This window comes from Sebastes umbrosus, chromosome 14, assembly GCF_015220745.1.
Source record: "Sebastes umbrosus isolate fSebUmb1 chromosome 14, fSebUmb1.pri, whole genome shotgun sequence".
NCBI lineage: Eukaryota > Metazoa > Chordata > Actinopteri > Perciformes > Sebastidae > Sebastes > Sebastes umbrosus.
In genome coordinates this window covers 10,690,131-10,705,174 of record NC_051282.1, presented here as the reverse complement: position 1 = coordinate 10,705,174, position 15,044 = coordinate 10,690,131, and the positions used below count along the sequence as shown (strand labels likewise).

At 39.1% G+C, this 15,044-nt stretch overlaps 1 protein-coding gene and 1 long non-coding RNA gene across 51 annotated transcripts in view; one reads left to right on the top strand and one right to left on the bottom strand.

Annotated features, from left to right (window-relative positions):
* The window catches only part of LOC119501887 (interferon-induced very large GTPase 1-like), a 342,733-nt gene that overhangs the window by 168,872 nt on the left and 158,817 nt on the right, over window positions 1–15,044 (top strand). The window lies entirely within an intron of this gene.
* LOC119501931 lies at window positions 999–2,723 on the bottom strand. The gene is made up of 2 exons (XR_005209957.1): window positions 2,030–2,723; window positions 999–1,633 (listed from the first exon to the last, which is right to left on the bottom strand). It is a non-coding gene; the product is annotated as an uncharacterized LOC119501931 (long non-coding RNA).

The following is a 15,044-nucleotide window of genomic DNA, read 5'->3' as shown; positions in this document are numbered from 1 at the left end:
GAGTGGTCGGAAGACTAGAAAGGAGCTATATGAATGCAAATCTGTATACCATATTTTAGAAAGAGTCCACACTTATTCTATTTGCATCCAACGTTATTTTATGCAATATAAAATACTACACTGTAGTCACTGGACAAATCAAAAACTGTCAAAACTGTTTCCTGAGGTGAGCTCTGCATGCAATCACTGAAAATCAACCCCAACCAGCCAGCCATGCTCACATGTTCTGGTAATGCAGCAAAATCACCTGTCTCGGTAGAACAGTTCATTCATGCCCCCTGCTGGCTATTTTTGGTGTCTCGTCTCCTACACTTTCCCTCTCAAAAGCAGAGGCAGATTGTATTGCCTCCAGCTGTCCAGTGCTCCTCAAACTGACTAAACCACCCTTCTTTACTCCCCTTGTCTTACATCTCCTGTGGGATGTAAGAATCATTATTCAGACTACAGGAGAAGCTTGAAACTCCTGTAGTCTGAGCCCAGCTTAACCTTGTTATTATGAGTCTTTATTGAATACAACTTTAACTACCATTTCTTTATGTACACAAAGTTATTTTACAACCATTTCTGTTTTTTTGGTTTATTTATGTTTATTTACATTTTTTTATATTTATTTGTTTATTTATTAGAGTCATTATTTGTTGTTGTCTTTTTGTTTTTGAAAAAACTATCATCAGGAGCAGTTTAAATAAAAACCGAAAACTTGAGACTGAATCAATGTCTCTGTCCTTTTTTGGACTAACTTTGGTAAATACTTTATGCCTTTCTAAAAAAAAAAACATTAACTGTGACCTGCTCCATCATTATGAGTCACATTGACCCCGAAACACATTTTGAGTTATCTGTCTGACTGTAAAGAGGAAAGTCTCAGCTTTATGGCAATACCAAGATTATCTTTCTACGACAAATATTCGATGAGATATGCTCTTTCAAAGTTCGACTGTCATGGAACATTACTTTTGAGAAAAAGGGCATTAAAGATCAGAATTCATTTTCAGCCATTTTTTGCATTGATTAAAACACATTTATTAAGACTCAAGTCTAAATGAACACAATATTTCTTGGTCAAAAGTGACACCCAACATTTCATAATGTAGCCTACACATACTTACATGCATACATGTGCACATAGTCACAAGCACGTGATGTGCACGTGGCCACATGCACGCGTATGACCACAAGCAGTACAGTAGATAGGGCTAGAAGTCCATGTAGAAAAGAATCCAAAATTGATGGAATAAAATTGATAAAATATATAAAAAATATACTGTACATATGATATAATATATAGTATATATGTTTATTTCAATATAATAATAATTATATGAAGAACACACAATTAAAAATATTAAATATGGAGCCATGTGCACACAGGTACATGCACAAACTTACAAGTCCATATCCAAACAATAAAAAAACATACTAGAAAATGGATAACATATGAACAAATATTATGTACATATTATGTATGTACAATATTATATAATATAATATATAATAGAAATATAGATATAATAGAAAGACTATGAAATGTGGTGCCTGTGCTCATTCTGCTGGCTTCTCCTGGAGATCACTGTATCCTTTGACAGGGTCATGTGGGAGCTGATCTTCTCAAGGAGATCCAGATGTTTCTCATCTACAAAATGACATAAAGGGAAAAGCATAAAGTGAAAAATCAAGTCATCTCAAAGATTTTAGGCTGGCTAAATCATGTTGAATCATTGTTGAATGAGGCCTGATCATTATCATATCAATACAGCCCTATATTCATTAACATAGCCTATTCACCATGTGATATCAGATTAATATACAACATATCATTTTACTATACATTAAGCTATTTCTTTTGCTATTTAAAATGATATCCTCCAAGAGACACACACCTGAGACAGACAGACATCTATAGACTACACACAGTGACACACACATTATTAGCTGCTATTAATGCTTCTTAGCCTGCTCTAGGGATTTTAAAAGTCTTTAAAACAAACAGATAAAACAAGGATAGTGTAGTTTAACTATCAGAACTTACCATCAGTCATTTCTTTCATCTAGTCGCGTCTTCTCTCCATCTCCTCCGGTGTAGAGGGCGGCGCTGTTGTACAGTTTGCAGCTACACTGGTACTCCCGGCCGGGCGATCTCAGTCTCTTTAACACTGTCCTGATTTAATAACTTTAATCAGAGACACTGTGTGTCATCATCGGCTCAGCCATGAGTGGAATATCTTCCTCCTCGTCTTCCTCCAACTCTCTTTCTCCGTCCTGATCAGCGGATTGAGAGCTAGCCTAGCCTCTAGCGTTAGCCGGGCATCCGACCCGACCCGGCGCACCCGCTGTCCTCATCACCCGGTGCGGGGAAATAATCTGAATTTAAGTCGGTCCAGTTGTCGTCAGATGTAGCACCTCTAACAGGAATTTAATTTAAAAGTCGAGCGATGTTTTCCTCACGTGATTTCATCTCCTCTGTCAACCACAATCTGTCAACCAGCTCTATTGAGCCGAGTCAATACAGCGGACTTCCGGTAAAAACTTTACGACAACGTTATGTTTAAGAGCTTCAAAACTAGACTTATCATTTGAATTTTACATTGATTCTTACTTTTTATGAAAGCTGAGACTTTATTTATTCAGAAACGCATAAAAAAAAACAACTCAAAACACACTTTTTCATAAAAAAACGTGTTTTTACAAGAATGCGCTGCCGCGACATCCGACTCATTTTGATAGAGCGGGTCACTGTTGTTGCAGCTCTTGCTCTGCAAATAACAAGTGTTCAGCGTTGACAGCAGTATGTGCTTGGCAGTGTTTGAGTAGAGTGACCTCTAATGGTCATTGTTGTTTTCCTCCAAGTCACAAGGTTTAGGGGAAATAGAGCTCTCTTGCTTTCACTTTCACACAAAGTAAGGCAGCTAAATCAGTAATCACAAAACTAATTATACTGATGTAGCTGTCTTACTTTCACTTTTACTTTTGTCATCACTGATTGACAGTAGTGGAAGAAGTACTCCGATCTTTACCACAGTGTAACCTTTATTATGGAGAGTACTGTTTGTGAAACACCTCAGGTTGGACTTCCTTCGTGTTAGCAAATACAAGGGAGTGCTGAGCTTTTATTGTGAAGGGAAAGAGGAAGTGTAACGTGTATAATGTGATGCTACTGTGACTATCACGGGGGAGTATGAAGATGGGAACGAGTAAAGACGCCAGCAAGTTCAAGCCTCCGTCTCATCGTGTCCTTATTTCACATAATAAATACGTATAAACGCACATTAAAGACCGCTCGGTTACAACAGCATAAAAATACTCAGTTACAAGTAAAAGTCCTGCATTCTAAATGTTACTTAAGTAAAAGTACAAAAGTATTATCAAAATATACTTAAAGTACCGAAAGTAAAAGTCCTCATCATGCAGAATAATATATATTATATTATTGGATTGTATTTATTGATACTTTAATGTTGCAGCTGGTAAATGTGGAGCTACTTTATATACTCAATAATACATCAAAATGTATTAGTTGGTTTATTATTTGTATTGAGAATCTGAATCTTCATAGCATTTAATAAAATGTAATTAATACTGTCAAATAAGTGTAGTAGAGTAAAAAGTAAAATATTTGCTTCTGAGATGTAGTGGAGTAAAAGTATAAAGTTACATAAAATGGAAATACTCAAGTAAAGTACAAGTACTTCAAACTTGTACTTAAGTACACTACTTGAGTAAATGGCATTGACACCACTTCTGATTTACATGTAATGTGCATGCAGAGTTTCTCAGCTCCATAGAGCAAATTCAATGACTTCACTCCAATATCAAACTATGCACTTAAACATTCTTTGTAACATACTTACATTGAGATCATTCTGGTTCAAGGTTAAGAATGTCTCTAGATGTTTTATTTATGTTGTTATTAGTTCAGATCATTTCAGTGACTTCAGTGTGTTTTCCTCTTCTGTCTGTTTGCAGGTCTGCAGTCAGGATTTGTCACTCTGCCCCGCCTCTCTCGCCTTGACAGACAGTTTCAGGATGGAGACGTCCAGAAAAGGTCTCTACCAGACAGCGGTGGCTTCATGCTGACACGTTCAGACTCCCTCACCTCGTTCACTGTAGACCTTGGCCCCTCCCTTATGACTGAGGTACTGAACTTGATTGACAACCCCAGCTGCCTCCAGATGTCCAATCACAGCCAGGCAGCAGGTGAGGAAGAAGAAGGAGAGGAAGAGGAAGAAGAGGACGACAGCTCACTAACAGAGACGCCTGTGCAGAGCCCTGGGGCGACTTCACCCAACCCTTCCATGGGTAGTGGGTCATTCAGCAGGAACATGAACAACAGGGGGCGCTCTGGTAGCTCCAACTGGGCAGAGCAAGAGGAGGAGAGGAGGTCACTGAGGACGCCAGATGAGTGCACTGGGTCTCCTCTGAGAGCCGAGCCTGCGATTGAGGCAGAAAGGTTCCAGAGGGCAGCTGACGTGCTGTCTCGCCATTACGGTGGCGGGTCCTTTACACAGGGAAGGAGGATGAGCAACGACACCACCTCGCCTGCTTTTTCCCAAAGCCGCAAAACACCGTGTGCCTTTTCTGAAGAGGAGGAAGAGATCAAAGTCTAGATGCTGAAAGTCTTTCTGAAAAAAAAGCAGTGACTTCATTGATCCAATAAAACCGCAGAAACCGTCCAGTGACCTGAGTTCTGGGTTCAAGCCAGAGAGGCTGAACAGTGTGATATTCTGTTGTTCCTCCACAGAAACATTCCTCCTCTTCTAACATGCAGCCACATGAGGGCGTCATTGACTAACTACCACATCCCGTTCTGTATTCAGCTTCTGCAGGATGGATGCTTGATGCTGATCTTGACCCTGGATGATTTTATAGATTATTTAAACTACTCTAAAGATAGAAGTCATTGAGTGAGTTTAACACCACAAAATGGATTATTTTCAACACAAACTATTAATAATGACTTTTTAGTTTTAACAAAGATTTAAAAGTCAGTGAAATATATCCCACCTGCATTAATCATACTCACAACAGTTGACTGAATATACTGTATATACACTGTACATAATCACTCACTACATAATCATGATGTTCAACAGCAAAATACATTTTACATAAATACAGATGTTCAGGTTCAAAGGTCCGAGGCGTCAAGCTGAACCTGAAATTTGATGAACAAAGATTTATAACCACCGTGATAATTGTGAATAAATGAACTGTAATCAGGAATAATGGTGTGATAAAAACTAAGATAGTTGTACAATTACAGCTGATATTCCTCTGAAGTCTATGTGATCACTGCACCTGTAACATGTATATAGTACTGTTTATCAAGCTTTTATCAGTTTTTTTTTTTTATCAAAAATGATATGGCTGATGTAATAAAGGCCTGCTCCGAAATGTCTGCTATTCTTTTTTTAAGAAAAAAAAGAAGTTAAATCTACATTAAAGTCCCTCAAACAGCTGTTAAAGGGTAACTTTGGTGTTTTTCAACCTGGAACCTATTTTTCCATGTTTTTGTGTCAAAGTGACAAATGGGGGACAGCAATTTTTTATCAAACGCTGTAACTGGCAGCCGCGAAACAAGTTATTAATGTAACGTTACGTCCACTAAAACTAATAAATTAAACTAACTAATTAATAAACTAAAGTGTCTGACAACATTATGGAAAGGACCCTACAGAGAAATAAACTTTCTTCTTACCTTTCACTTGATCCAGTTTGTTTGTTATTGTGTCCCGCTCAAGGAGAAGTCTCGTTGGGAAGTCTGAATATCCGTATACTCTGGCTCAAATAAATACGGGTGGCCATCGAATTCAAAGAACTCATCCACATTGTTGAAATCATTTAAATATTCAGCCATGTCACTGAAAATCTTGTAGATAACACTAAGCTACGCTTTCTGCACTCCAACACAACAAACTCTGCCTGGCTGGCACTCGCGTTTCCACCATGGATGTATTCCACTATTTGTCACCTCGCCAGATTTCAGAACGAGACTTCTCCTTGAGCGAGATTCTTTCCATAATGTCAAACACTTATGATAACAATCAGAGCCTGTCATGGCAAAAACAAGAACTTTAAGTGGACGTAAATGACGATGCCAGCTTGCCCTGTCACTTCACAAGAAACGGGAAACCTCTGTTGGTCTGGAGGAGCTGCAGCAGTTATTTCTGCACAAACTTCCACTGTACATTCACTAGATATTCTCAGAGCCACGAAGTCTTCTGCAGTGTGGATTGTGCGCGCATGCACGTGAGGTGGAGCGAGCTGAGTGAAGGCAGGCAGAGGAGCAGAGTACAGCAGAGACTTCGGCCCTGGAGACCAAAGCTACGGTCTCCCCCGCGTCCTCCGACCGCGGCCAACACTGTTTTGCAAGACGGGCTTCACTAGATATAACTTTGAGGTTTTGGTGCTTCTGTGTAGTTTATGTTGGAGTCTTGTCTGAACAGCGTAGCTACACACGAGCGTGCATATGCGAGCGCGCATGGACATCGACCCGGGTGATTTATCCGTGTAAGAAGTTACAAACAGTCCCTTTAAGGAGAGCCTTTATATCAGGATTAATCCAGGGGATATTGTTGGAAAAACACCTTACAGTCCTGGTGGGTACGGTGTTTTCCACACAAAAGTTGATATAGTCTGTGATGCAGTCAGTGAGTCTGTCTATGTCCTCCTCCTCTTATCCTAGATGATAAGAAGACAGAGTTTGAGAGGAAGTTGCTACAAAAGAAGAGCTCGCTCATCAGCTAAAGGACAAGGCAAAAGATGAAGAAGAACTTAAAAAGCACTTCAACTCTGTTTGGAGTGGCTGGGTTCGTGAACTAACTGCAGATACAAACCTATTGAGGACATCAAGTATGAAGAAGATCAGTCAATTATCCTTCAGGAGCTTGGGTTTGAATGGTCTCTTGTAGATGAATCCTAAAGCAGTGGCAGATTTATGAGGGGCCGTACAAGACATAATTCATTCTTACACTCACACACACATACATTCTCCTTTCACATACATATATTTTCACTCATACAAGAATATATGTATGTGTGAGAAGAATATATGTATGTGTGAGAGAGAGTATAGTTGAAACGGAAGGAGTATAGTGGAAACGGATGGCAGGTCATTTATCGCGCAGGGATTGGCTGAGAAGCTCGAGGAGGGAGGGTGATGTGCAGGCCAGCATGGAAGTAGGCCTACTGCAGCCACAGTTGCAAAGTCCGCTTATCATAAGTGACTTTGAGCTTGTTTTCCTGAAAAGTCGCTTACAAATATTGGTAGTTGCGGGTTTTTGTTTCTAAAGTGTAGTTGCTTATTTGGGCTCCCGTCTCTCTCCTGATGCCTCCTCTGTTGCAGGATCCGTACCCAACCCCGATCCCCCCCCCCCCCCCCCCCCCCCCCCCCCTTCCCCACCACACACACAGACGACACGCTGCTTTATTTCATCATTCATTCAGTCCGTATCAAAGCGCATTAATTTGCGGAGGTTCGCATCAGAATTTAAAGATATTAGTTACTATCTAAAGTTACCGCTTTTATGCGCTGTCAGTCTTTTCTGAACAGCTGTTTTTGACCTGACATTCAAATATCACACAGAATCAAGTCATCACCGTCATCTCAGAATAAAACCTCTGCTTGTTCTTCTGTTTGCAAAGTTCACTTTTTATAACGCTGTGACTGAAACAGCGGTCAGTTTGTTGGAGCAGTTCCTCTAACTAGTTCATTGCAAATAATGTGTATCTCAGTTTAAATATGCTAGTAAAAATCGGTATGAGTCTCAGACACAGATCAATGAATAATGATCTCTGTCACTCAGTGTGATTGGTCGCACTGATGGAAAATAATAATATTGTAGATTATATAATAATACATTTTATTTATAGGCGCCTTTCAAGACACCCAAGGACACCTTACAAACAAGATAAGACAGTCTATACAAGATAAGATTATGTATTAATATTATATTAATATTGGTGAGTGAGCAGGATGGTGGTGCAGCTGCAGAATGCAGTTAGAAAGTGAGTTTTTTTAACGTGTTTTAACAGCATTTCACTGACTGTGTTTAAATTGATTACATTTGTTGAAGTAGCTGAAGTAAAGTTTCTGAATGCTGTTAAGCCAAGATCCAAATAGCCTAGGTGTCTATTATCATCTACTCTATTTAACCTTTAAATCACCAAACACATTATTGCTGGATCAGACTGTGAGTTTACCATCATGTCTCTATGTTTAAATATATTTTTAAATCTTCAACTTTATTTTTCATCTTCAGTTTCTGCTCCTGTGTTTTGTCCCCATCAGAGCTGAACAAATATATTGTAGATGTAATGTAGGCTACAGTCTGATACACAGTCAGATTCCACCACTTTTTCATTAAGGAAATGTAAGTCTGGTAAAAGATGAATTAATGGACCACACTGAATAAAACTTTATTATATTATTGACACTTTTCCCCGCTCTGACTTTTTTTTATAAATGTGCACAGTCAGCATATACTGTACGTACATACTACAATCTCTACGTCGACTGGATTAAAATGGAGGCTCTGCCTCTTATTTACTTGTCGCCATGTGAATCGTAGTATCACAGCTCTATTGATGACGGCTTTTTATGTTCAGGATTAACCTACTCAGAGTTGATTGAACTAACCCTGATCAGATGTTCTGGAACCGAAAACTCTGAGGTGTAGTTTCCCAGCATTCAGTGGGAACAGGCTGAACTTGGAGAAACACGTGTTGAAGTCACTCACAGAGAAAGAGGACTTTGATGATTTTATCACCTACATCTGACACCCAAAGAGACAAGTTGAGACTTTTATAAAGGAGACATACATCTTCACAGACAACAAAAATAAAGCCCAGAACATACTCAAGAAAAATGTTGAAGACATCATCATCACAGCTTTATTTACTGCAACAGAGAAAGTCAAAACCCAGAGAGGAGACCCATACATGTGGGTGGAGGAATTTTCCAGTTTGCTAAAAGATAAGCTAACATTCGACACCATCTGTTGTCAAAACTTCAGTGACATAAACAGTTTTGACTTTCTTAAAGAAAGTTAGAGAAAGGTCTTGAATCCATCATAAAGGAGATGAGCAGCCTCTCATTGGATAAGATGAAGGAATTCAGACTGGAGCCTGATCAAATCCTCATTGATCAGCTGTGTAACTGCTGCTGGGTAACATGTCCATTCTGTGCAGCTGTTTGTACCAACACACTGGAAGATCACAGTCCTGACAAACACAATGTCCCATTTCATCGACCTGCTGGGATCAATGGATTTCATACAGACAGAGACACAGTGAACCTGGTTATTGATTTCTGCACAACGTTAATTGGAAGTGATAGAAGTTTCCACCATCATGATTCAGATAAGAGCATTCCTTATAAACTGTATCAAAGTGATGGGGAGGAGTATGCTATATGGGAGATTACTCCTGATGCATCTAAGCTGACATACTGGAAATGGTTTGTATGTCGATTTGAAGAGCAACTGGAAGACCACAATAAATTAAAATTCCAGTGCAGAGGAGAAATTCCCAGTGAGTGGAGAGACCACAAGCTATTGATAGTCTGGATGAAATGTACAACCTGTGAGTGAACCAGAAACAACCAAGCTCTACTCAAAGTAACAGAAGCCCAAAGTGGCTGTTCAAAAGACGATTTGATTGAGTGCAACACTGGCAATAATGAGGATGACGCCTTCCCAAAAGGGATCGCCACTGGCCGCAGAATTTCATCCCAACATCTCACTGCATTGAGATGGCCTTCAATGATGACAAGCCTTGTTTTGCCAGTGAGGGAGATGCCGCCCCACACCATGACACTGCCCCCACCAAAAGCTGTTACTCCATCGGTTCAACAATCAGCATAGCGTTCTCCGCGTCGTCTCCATACTTTCACCCTGCCATCCAACTTTCACAGACAGAACCTGGACTCATCGCTGAACATGACATTCCCCCACATGTTCAGGTTCCATTGTCTGTGTTGTCGACACCAGCGCAAACGGGCCTGACGGTGAAGGGCAGTCATTGCAGGCTTCCTGGTAGCCTTATGAGAATACACTGTTTACCATTGGCAGAGCATTTTGGCAAATTTTTCTTGGGCGCTACCCACATAATCAGCTGTGCTGCTCATCCCACAAATGCATGATCCTTACAAGTTGGACATCAGTGCGTAGGTAAATAAACAGGCTTTCCAACGATGTAAAATACGATGCATTAGCATTGAAACAACAGAGAAATAATCCACCAAACACAAGTTTCCAAACTTTGTTTTTCCAGTATATACAGTATATTTTTTTGTCTTACGAGATGAAAAAGTATTTAAAGAAGGATTGAAGGAGTTTCTAGATTTTCAGATATTATCCAAATATTTTCTTTCCTCTAAAAACAGGAATGTAAGATATGATTTGAGTTTTGTTTTTACCTTTTTGTACTTTAATGTGAAAATGTCATCAAACACAAATTACATGAAATTGTTCTAAGACTTAGAACACATTTTTTTAAAGCATAGAACTTAGAATCTAAGTTCTATGCTTTAAAAAAATTGTGTGTAAAATGTCATGAGATATTTATATTCATCAAAAAATGTGTGATTGTTTTAATACAAGATGAATGCCATTTTCTTCTTACAGTTTTTTTGTTGTTGTCATAGTCAGTTGTTGTTGTTTCTAAGAATTTGATAAATAATGGTTCATCTTTCTCAAGTATTCAACAATTTTATACTTTGTCTCATCTTATTATCTTATTACTTTTACTTATTACTACTATCCATGTTGGAATTTGTTTTGTTGTTTGATTTATTATACTCTTGTGGTTGCCACTGTATATTGATATCCATAATTTCATGATGAACAGAAATATCAGTCTTTGTGAAAGAGAAAACGCCGTATTTACTGTAATAAATATACACTTCACACAGTCATTGGAGTTCAAGCTTTTTCTATTAATGATCTTCATGATTATGATATTTTCTCTTGACACAGTCTCAAAATATGTGTAAGACCTGCCTCATACTAATTAAAGTATATTTTATTTGTATATAACCCAAAATCACAAATAGTGTTAATTTTGTCAGGTATTTTTGTATTTAGTCGTAGTCCTGAGATCAGTCCATGTTATTTTTAGTCATATTTAGTCTACGTCATCTTTTTTATTTTTAATCAATTTGGTTCCACTTTACAATAAAGGACACACAATTTTGAGTTGTTATCAGGGAACAAATGTGGAACGAATAAGGAACTATGTGCCAGTGAACCATTAGTTAATGAGTAACTCCTAATCAAATTTTATATTGTCACTACAATGCTAGATAACGATGAGTTACACAACATATCCTGAAACAATGGTTCGTATGATGTCTTATGAAAAGTTATGTTGCATTTTCCTACGAATGTCCAGCAACACGTAACACACGTTTCAATTTCCGCTTGTTACATGCATACGGTCTTTTCAAAATATACTTCTTCACAGGAAACAACTTGGTTAGGTTTAGGCAACACAATTACATAGTTAAGTTTAGGAAATATCGTGGTTTGGTTTAAAATAACTCCGGAAGAGGTATAACTTAAGTATTGAAGTTACGTAACAAATAAATCAACGTTGACTTCTGGTTTCACACGGGGTACAAACACCGGTCTCCTGGGCAAAAGTCCGCCATATTTTGACCCACCCATCCTGCCCGACTTCCTCCCTATGCGGTGTCGGTCCCACTTTATACTTCCTGGTTTACAAATAGATTTTGTGGGATTTTACAAATTACAGTGCATTACTTTCGTAATGAACTGTGTATGAGAACATAGTTACTAGAGACCTGACTGGGAGGTCCTATATTAATGAATCCTTAGGTAATGATTAGTTCATGAATATATGTGAATACACAATGATCCAAAATCAGTGTACAATTGATCACAGAGAGGTGGTTTTGCCCTGCGTGTTAGTAAATAGCCTACAACTACATTAAATTCTGTTTATGTCGTACTAGCACTACTAGATACTGGCCGATAGCCAGTGGTTTGGGAACAGAGACGTTAATACATCCACCACGGTACAGGCTTACAACATACAGCCCATGGGTGTATTATAAAATAATAAAAGTGATGAATTACAGCCAATATATCCATTATTACAGTCGCATGCAGCTAGCAGGAAGCGGTGAAGTCCCGCGGGTCTGATGCACGTTCATTATGCCGAGGAAAATAACTCTGTGTGTAATAAACTCTAGTGAATTTTTCAACTTTTAGGGCATAATGATTTAAAGTAAGGGTATTTATTTAAGTGTTCATACTGGAAAGTTGATTTACCTTGAAAAAAGAATATCCTCTGATTTACAGACATGTCTTTATACATACATGGTCATGGACTTATTGGCGTTTTCAGTCCAAAATGGCAACAGCGCTACTGCATGTAGTACCCTGCTAATTCTATTAACATTTTATTTCTTTGATATGTTGTTCCATGAACAAATAAACAATATATTTTGAAATATGGGATGGTTCAATTATCGCTTGTGTGTAATAACTTAAACAATTGTTTAAAGGGCTGTTTGTAACTTTTTACATGTATAAATCTACCGGGTCGATTTCCCATGCGCGCATATGCGCGCTCGCATTTGCGCGCTCGCATGTGGCTACGCTGTTCAGACTCAGACTCCAACACAAAGTACACGGAAGCACCAAAACCGCAAAGTTATATCTAGTGAAGCTCGTCTTGCAAAACAGTGCTGGCGGCGGTCGTAGTACGCGGGGGAGACCGTAGCTTCGGTCTCCAGGGCTGCAGTCTCTGCTGATCTCTGCTCCTCTGCCTGCCTGCTTGCCTTCACTCGGCTCGCTCCACCTCACGTGCATGCGCGCACACTACACACTGCAGAAGACTTCGTAGCTCTGAGAATATCTAGTGAATGTACAGCGGACGTTTGTGCAGAAATAACTGATACAGCTCCTCCAGACTAATAGAGGTTTTCCGTGTCTTGTGAAGTGACGGGGCTCTGCAGCGAGTAACGTTATCGTCTCCAACCGTGTGCCGGTGTCTCCCTCCGGCTGCGGTCGGAGACGATAATGTTTCTCTTCCTGCTTCAGCCCCGGAGGCTGAGGCAGGAAAAGCCAACACTAGGATCAGCATTGATTCAAGGAGAGACTTTCTTCTGGTCAGCTAACATTACTGCCAAGCAGGTGAAATATAGAGTGATATTGTGGTTTTAGCTGACGTGTGTTGCCTCACTGTTTTGAGCGATGCTCGTTCATGTCTATTTAGAGCGAGCAAGCGCGAGCCCGACGCTGACTTTCGTTGACTTAACGGTCACAGGTGTCGCTGTTAACAAGCATTTCTGAAAGTTACAAACAGTCTCTTTAACAGATCTGATTGTTTTTTGTTTTTTGTTTTTTATACTTTTCCTTTTCTTACATTTTGTTTGTTGTATAATTTATTTTATTTTTTACATTATTTTTATACTGTGAAATATATTTACTGAATTTTTTGTAATGAAAAATCGGAACATGTTTATGTAATTACTGTATTGAACTTTCTAAATTGTGCATTTTGCGATAAAAGCAACAAATTGGGCACAGATGTAGGTTTATATGTTATGAAAAGATATAGATATCGGGGCGCTGCCAATTTGGCCCCTGAGGGCCTTGGCGGCCATTTTCCAAAATGGCCACCAAATACACGGCAGGAAACTGATTTTATGACTCTTGATGATTTCCAAGGTGTGTTCAATCTGATTAAACCAGATGTCTTAAGATCACAGGCATGATTTGTTTTTACATCTTAATTTTTTATGGGGGCTTTTTAAAAGCTAACCTGAGAAAAACGCGAAAACCAAATAAAAGGAGCATGGTCACTTCAGGGTCAAACTTCACCCTCATGCCTTCATGGTAGAATGACAATAAACCTTTAGAATGGCAAGATCTTAAGCTTTCCATCAGTGTATTTATCTTTTCATTTGCAATAGAATTGACGGAGATAACGCTGGATACATTTCTTGGTTGCCAGTAACCTCTAATCATAGTTAAAGCGATACTGAACTTTGGTAGAACTTTGGGTTGTATTGCTAGCAGTAAAATTGACAGAGATAACGCTGGGTAAAGTTCAGGATTGCCGGTAACCTCTAGCCACAGGTCGCATGAGAACTTTTTAGTTTGGGTAAGAACGTCAGGGTCATACGACAATGTTTTATTTTTGCAATGGCCTTCAAATCTGAGCAAGGGAGCTGATATTTGTCTGGTCTCTGTGACCAAGCTGACTTGGTTGAACCTATAAGGAAACTAAGATCAATCTCCTGTTGAAATAGCTCACAGGGTTAAAGAGAAACACAAGCTAATCCACCACGGCAAAGTTGTATGTGGTCACTTTTTACAGTGAGATCTGTCTGGAAAAAAAATAAATCTTGTTTCAGTACAAACCACACAAAGAAAACTAAAAAGTACCTATAAAGAGCAGGGTATGGAATCACACATCACAATCATTGACTCACAAACATTGGCCAGAATGGAGGAGCTTGAAGCAGGGCAAAGTGCACAGTTCTAAAAGATTTGCTATGAACTGAATGTTTAAATTTGTCCCATTTTGTAGAAAGTGAGATTTTACATGTTAGCAGAATCTCCTTTTTTCACGTTTGTTTATGTGCTAAAAGTGTGATTAAGGGTGTTTTCACAGCTGCAGTTGGGTTCATTTGGTCCGGACCAAGTGACAAATTATACAGTACATTGCTGCATTTTATTTCTGCTCCAGTTCCTGTTCACACTGACTTGAATGAACCAGAGGAGTAAGCATGAAGTTATACAGACTGACAGGTAACTCGCTGATTGTCATCCTGCATCATCAGGACCCACGTGGGGAAATCTAATTCTGGTGACTGACAAAACTCTCTCCCTTTTTCCCCAGTCCGTCTCAAGTATAAGGTATGTCTGAAAGATCACATGGAGATGGACCGAGGACCTTAGTTTGAGATAATCTGCAAGTATTATCCTATTTTTATTTCTTTATTCTGTTGTCTCCCCATTTCCTAAATGGATGCCTTTATTATGTGAACTGTTCAGCGGACAATTATCGTAATT